The sequence below is a fragment of the Alligator sinensis genome, unplaced genomic scaffold (genome assembly GCF_000455745.1).
Source record: "Alligator sinensis unplaced genomic scaffold, ASM45574v1 scaffold794_1, whole genome shotgun sequence".
Lineage (NCBI taxonomy): Eukaryota > Metazoa > Chordata > Crocodylia > Alligatoridae > Alligator > Alligator sinensis.
The window spans coordinates 943,460-949,689 of record NW_005842125.1 but is presented as its reverse complement, the minus strand read 5'-3'; the positions used below and the strand labels follow the sequence as shown (position 1 = coordinate 949,689).

Genomic DNA, 6,230 nt, shown 5'->3' with positions numbered 1-6,230 from the left:
CCCCCCCCCCAAAAAAAAAAAAAAAAATGATTTCATGTGCTCAGATTGACTAGTCTGTAACTGAATTCTCCTTGGGATCTTTCCACTAACTGTGAAGTGACTTAGAGCAGTGGTTTTTAACCTTTTTTCATTTGTGGACCCTCAGAAAAATTGAATGGAAGTGCCGACCTCTTTGAATTGTAAGTGTGGGTATTCACATACTTTTGATTGATTGTAGTCATCTTGCACAGACCGCTTAGACATAATTTGCAGACCCCCAGGGGTCTGCAGACCACAGTTTGCAAATCACAGACTTAGACAAAGGACTACTGAATTATGATGCTCTCAAAAGAGATGTTCAGTGAAATTCCAGAAATCTGACTCTTTTTGCCCTGGTAGAGGTACTTGGCACTTTCCAGGATAGACCTCTGTGATGTGAGGCATCCACCTGGCATTGTACATTGTTTAGCTATGTCTAGAGGGCTTGTGTGCCTCGCTTGTGAAAACAGCACTCAGTGAGGTCAACATATTGCCCAGCCTGGTGCCAGAGATGCGTGTACATGCAGAAAATTACCATATTTACCCAAATCCAATATACCCTGAATGTAATTAGATTCTATACATGGAAACTGTATAAATGTGTTTATAATTTTTCCATGTATAGAATCTAATTATTGGAGGGTCATCTTAAATTTGTTGTCTGTCCCCCCACACTGCTGCAGGGGGGGCAAGCGATGGTGGGACAGTGAGGGGCTGCATGACCCCTGCCACTTGCCTCCCACATCTTGCTCCCAAAGCCTGTCCTGCCCCCACCATTTGCCCTCCCTGAGCCTGCTGCCCCTCCCCCCCACTACTTCCCTTTGCTTTACTCCACAGGCTCTGGCTCTGCTTCAGCCTGGGGCGCAAAGCATGGCTCCAGCCTGACCTGTTGGTAGCATCTCTGGCTGGAGCTGCAGCAGCTTCCTGTCTCCTCTCGTCTTGTCTCCCCCGTCCCCCGCCTCATACTCAAATCCAAGAAAAGGGGCTTTTTTTCTCCGTGATAAATACGGGGGGGGGGGGGGGGGGGGGGAACCTCATCTTGTATTTGAATAAGTATGGTATATGGGTGTTTGTTCACTGAGGGATATATTTTGTATTTTTCACATGAGGAAGAAAGCTGAGTGGTTAGTTTTGCTACAGTGGCAAAGTAAAGGGGTTTGGCTGCTCAGATACTGGGAGGTTCAACTTGGAAATTCCAAAGATTGATGTCTGTTTTTAATTCTGTCATTTTCAAAAGCCAAGGGAAGGCATGTGCAAACCACTGACATGGACCTGCCACTTTCCTTAGTGGGTATTGTGCATAGATGAAACATAGGGGTAAGTAATGTCTACAGAGCATCCCAGCTGCATTGTGAGCATCTGCTCTTCAGCTGCAGAGTGCTTCCTTTGTGCTTTCAGCATCCCAAGGGAGATTCAGTTACAGATTAGTCAATGTGGGGATCTCTATATTGCCCTAACCCTGTCACATCTGCCTCCTTCCTCCAGCTCAGGCACACACATTATTGAGAAACTTCCCTTAAACTTCAGAACTGTGGTCTTGGTTCCTTTTCCCATTTGTTTCCACCAGCAGTGTCCAGTAATGTCTGTATCAGTCACGCTTTTGAATCAAATCTTCCACATGATCTTGAAGTCTTGTCATTCCTGTGATACGCTAAGTTCTGCCTGGGCCATTTATGTCTAAAAATACTACATTGTGGGAATCTCTCTTTTTGTTTCCAGTGTTTTGTTCTGCATAACACAGCCAGCAAATGCATTCACCCCCAGAAAAACCTCAGTGGAGCCAGACTGATTTGAGTCTTCCTGGGTTTGCACTGGTTTATGCTGGTGGAGAAGCTGGCTGGGAATCTCCTTCATTTCATAGAAATTTCATAATTCTGAGCAAAGGAATTTTCAAATGATGAGAAGCCCCAAAGAGCTTCTGAAGCAACGTTAAGGCCCTTGTGCGGGCCGGGAGCACCCCGAGCCCTTTTTCGCGCTGCACGCGGGCTGTGGCCAGCAGCCCGGGCACGCGGGGGCGGAGAGGGAAGGCCTTCGCTCTGGAATTAGGCACAGACGCGTATCGGTAGTTTAAAAGATTGTTTACTTACACCGAGATGGCAATGGTGTAGGCTGGAAAGCTTGATTAAGTTGCAGTTACAGAAAGAGAAAAGAAAACAAAAACTCGAACCTGCAGAACACGAGGGTACGTCGCATAGGGTTCCGGCGACGAGAAAATAAACCTGCAGGACTCGAACCCGCGTAGAAGAGCTCTGAGGCCGATCGTAAGGGCTCACACGAAGTTTGTCAGGCTCCGTGGGTTCTTCCGTTGAGGATCCGCAGCGCTTAGAGATCTTCACACAGCGTGAAGTCTCCTCCTCCCTTGTTCGTGGAGTCCTCCAACTTGGGCGGAAACCACTCAAGCCTCTTATACGGCTAGCAAGCCAATCACTAGCCGCCACGTGTGAATACTTTAGAACTGGCCAATAATGGGACTTGAATTAGCATGCCAATGGCGGGAACTCTTTGCAATGAGCATCCCCTCTCTACAGCAAAGAAATGCACCCTGCAAAACAAGCTCCAAATTGGCGGGAAATTCTCCCTTGCACCGGGGTTCTCCTCTGCAGCAGAAAACTCCACTGTGCAAGGAAGCTGCAATTTAGCGGGGACAATTTAGCAGTGCCGAAGCACACACAAATAAAAATCACACCTTTTGGGTTGTGACAGCCCTGAGTTAAACTTCAGAGCAGCCCAGACTCCTCTGAAGTGCCAGGTGCCACAGTAGGAGTGGAAGAACATGTGGGTTTTTCCTCTTTGAAATGTGGCTGATTGAGGATTGGCAGCTGAGCGCAGTGGAAACCACCACAGCACACCTCAGCCTCACCTCAGAAAGTGATGGGAGGCAGTGAGAGCTCATTTAAATTGAAAAAAAAATGGTTGGTGGGTGCTGTTCACACACGGGATGAGTATTATGTGCTGTGGCAGGAGTGGGGAGAGCAGATGAATCCTTTAAGGTTCTCCCCGTTCTTTGCAGATGTCTCCCTTACCAAGGGCCCCTAGATCAGTGTTGGTCTCTCTGGAGTGATCACAGACACAAACTCATGTCTCCCAGTCACTTCTTGGCTTCTTAAAAGCTCAGATCAAGTGTAGCAGCTTCTTAACCTGGCTGGGGAAATACTTTGTATGTGTGTCCAAGAAGGCAGTTTTCCTGAACCACTTCTCAGGAGAACTGCTCTTCTGGCGTGGTTCAGTACCTGCTGAGGTGTAGCAGCTTTAAGCCCAGTTTATGGAAATGGGAGACTCCTCTCCTGCTTGCTCCAAGGGCCTTATGGCTGAGGGCAGGCAAAACTCAGGGGTATCCAAACCCCAAGCCTCTGGGCTTGGTCCTGCAAGTAGGATGCCCACCAAAGGTTCTGGGAACATCTGAAGCCCCAGGTGTAGATGGAGGATGTTTGCTAGTAGTAGGGCCACTTATGGTTCTGGACTTGTGGATTTGAAATTAGTTTTGGCTAATTTGGCCTTGGACACAAATTAAAACAAAAACAAAAAACCCCCATGTTTCCCAGTCCTGTGAGGCAGTTCAGGAAAACTGCCTTGGACACAGATACATGGTATTTCCCCTGCCAGGTTAAGAAGCCACTATGCTTGATCTGAGCCTTCAAGAGGCTGAGTTTTAAAGTTGTTGCTTCTCTGGGTTGAGGAGAAGGGTGGGGAGTAAATTCAAATGGGCTTGGTCTGCACCTTCTTTGTTCCTGCTTCAAAGTCCAGCCAAGGCTCACCTGGAAGGGATTCAAAGCTCAGGAAGAGTAGGGAAGCTGCTCTGCTGTGAACAGCCTGGAGACTGATGACAGGAAAGCAGGGAGGTGAAGGTTGCAGAGTGCTTGTGAATGTGAGGAGGAAAGAATCTGAGCGTGGGAGAGCTGTGGAGGAGTGTGGTGTGGGAAGGATCCATTTGAATCAGTGTCTTTAGTCCCATTTTGCATTTGTCCCCTTCAGCTGATTTCCTCCTGCCAACTGCACTCCCATTAGTTGTTCCAGTTTGGTATGTTGTTTGGCTAAGCAGGAGGATGCACAATGCTTACATCACTTTGCTTAAGCAATTATATAACTTAACTTATTTAACTTATTTCAAAAACAAGGGGTGACACCTTGATCTATTGGAGGATTTTTCCCCCCTTGTGATTTGTGCTGTTGGAATGCACATGCCTGAATTTGATAGTTGCTCTCTGTCTGTTAATCTCCCTTCCGTGTGCTGCAAACAGAAAGAAAAATGCAGGTTTCTCAAAACATGTCTTGCATTTAAAACAGATGAGCTAAACAAAGGATGTAATCTGTAGCTAGTGATTTAACTGATTGTTTCTGCTTACCACATTTTCTAAATGACAGAACTAAGATTTTGTTCTCACACATGACTCAAAGAGGAAAAGGAGCTTATTTTTCACCTCCTGTTTGTTTTCCTGCTGGTTGGGGAACTAAACCAGCTGAATGAGATACAATGACCAAAGCCACTCCCTCCATCCAGAGAAGAGATCTGTGCTATGGCTCAGCACTTTGTTCCACTCCGGCTGTCCCAGGTGCCCAGTCAGTTAGTTCAGGGTCAGACACAGGCATGGGTAAACCAGGCAGCTGCCCAGGGCCTGGACAGAAAGGAGGGCCCAAAAATGGTAATTTGTTGATTATTATTATCATTGTCTCTGGCAAAGGGGTGCCCAATACTAAATGTTTGCCCGGGGCCACCAGGAGTCTAGGTACGGTGCTGAGTTAGTTTTGCCAGCTCAGTATTTTGATCTTTAATACTTGCAGCAAACAGGTCCTCCTCGAACTTTATTAATCTTGTTTTTATTTCATTTAAATGATGTCAGAAGGTTATGCTTACGCATAGGCAACATCCACTTTCAAAATTAATATAAGGTGTTATCGTTTCCATTTTATTTTTAAACATTTTTTTAAAGTGTCCTTAATTTAAATTTTAAATATTGGATGAAGATGGAAAATTATTTGTAATCATTATTTTTTTTTTGTGCTTTCCCTTGCTTGGTTGGTGGAAACCCACTGAGCTGCAAGGAATGGAAAGGGGAAGGGAAGATTAAGTGGTCAACTCTGGGATCTGTCATATATGAAGGGGGAATGCTATGTAATTTTCATGTGCATGTGTAAGGGAGTGGGGAGTGAACTGAGTGGAAAAGCAGGAAGGGATATCTTTTGTGTGTGCATGAGCATGTCCATTGGCCTATCCAGGAGTGGGTAGAAGATGAAGTGTTTCTCTCCAAGGAGTGTGCCTGGGGGATGGTACATTTTGCTTCTGGTAAGTGGAGCTTAGCAGAGTTCTGCTGGAGCTGTTAGTTTTTAGTTACTTTATGCTTTCAGAAGCCTGCATTGCCCTGTTCCTTCCGGCTCCTTTGTGGGTAAGTTGCATCACCTTGCACTTCGGGAAGTGGGTGTAAGCAAAAATGAGATAAAGTGGAATCTATGATACTTCACCTCCTGTTAGTACCCTTGGATTTTAGGCTTCAGATCTGCAGGAGACTTCTGCACATGCCCAAATGTAAACCAGTAATTCCCTGTTGGCTTTAGGAACCAAACCAGTCAGTGGGATCTCGGACATGCAAAACATGAAGGTGTGTGTTGAAGCACCTTGCTGAGTTTGTGGTGTTGCAGTGGCTGCTCATGAGTTCAAATTAATGCCTGTTCTTGAAAGTTAGCTATTGCTTGGCTGTTTATTACTGGCAACATATTGATTGCACTTTGGCTGACATGCCTGATTCTCTGTATCTGTTTGCCTTTTACTGTTTGGGTCAGTGTGTCTGTGAAGACAACAGGCCTACCGGAGCACTCTGTGCTCACATCTGTTTCCAAAACAGCTTTCCTTGTTGTGACGCACACAGACACCTAATGGAAACCAGGGCCTTTTTTTTCAAAGCAACTCTCCTCCTTCTATTGTACTAAATGCAGCTGTGTACTCAGTACAGAGAGGATCAAAAGCTCTGGTGCTGTGCGATATTCAAGATAAAGAGAGAGCCTAAAGGGTGGCAAAGAAGTGGTGCAGAGACTCGGTCAAGCATGAAATGGTTAACTCTGAGAAGTAGGGCAGGAGTGGGAGGGGGGCTATCTGCCTGGAGGAGGTCAGGAGTGCAGGCAGAGGGGAGCCTGTACAGGCAGCAGGTGTGATGCTTTCTGCTTCCTGCTGTGGGGAGAAATGAGGCAAAAACCTGTCAGGCTCCAGGGGACTGTTTTGG

General features: G+C 46.4%; 1 protein-coding gene across 1 annotated transcript in view; it reads left to right on the top strand.

Annotated features, from left to right (window-relative positions):
- GALM (galactose mutarotase) overlaps positions 1-6,230 on the top strand; it is a 33,598-nt gene that overhangs the window by 14,954 nt on the left and 12,414 nt on the right. The gene's annotated exons all lie outside the window — the stretch shown is intronic.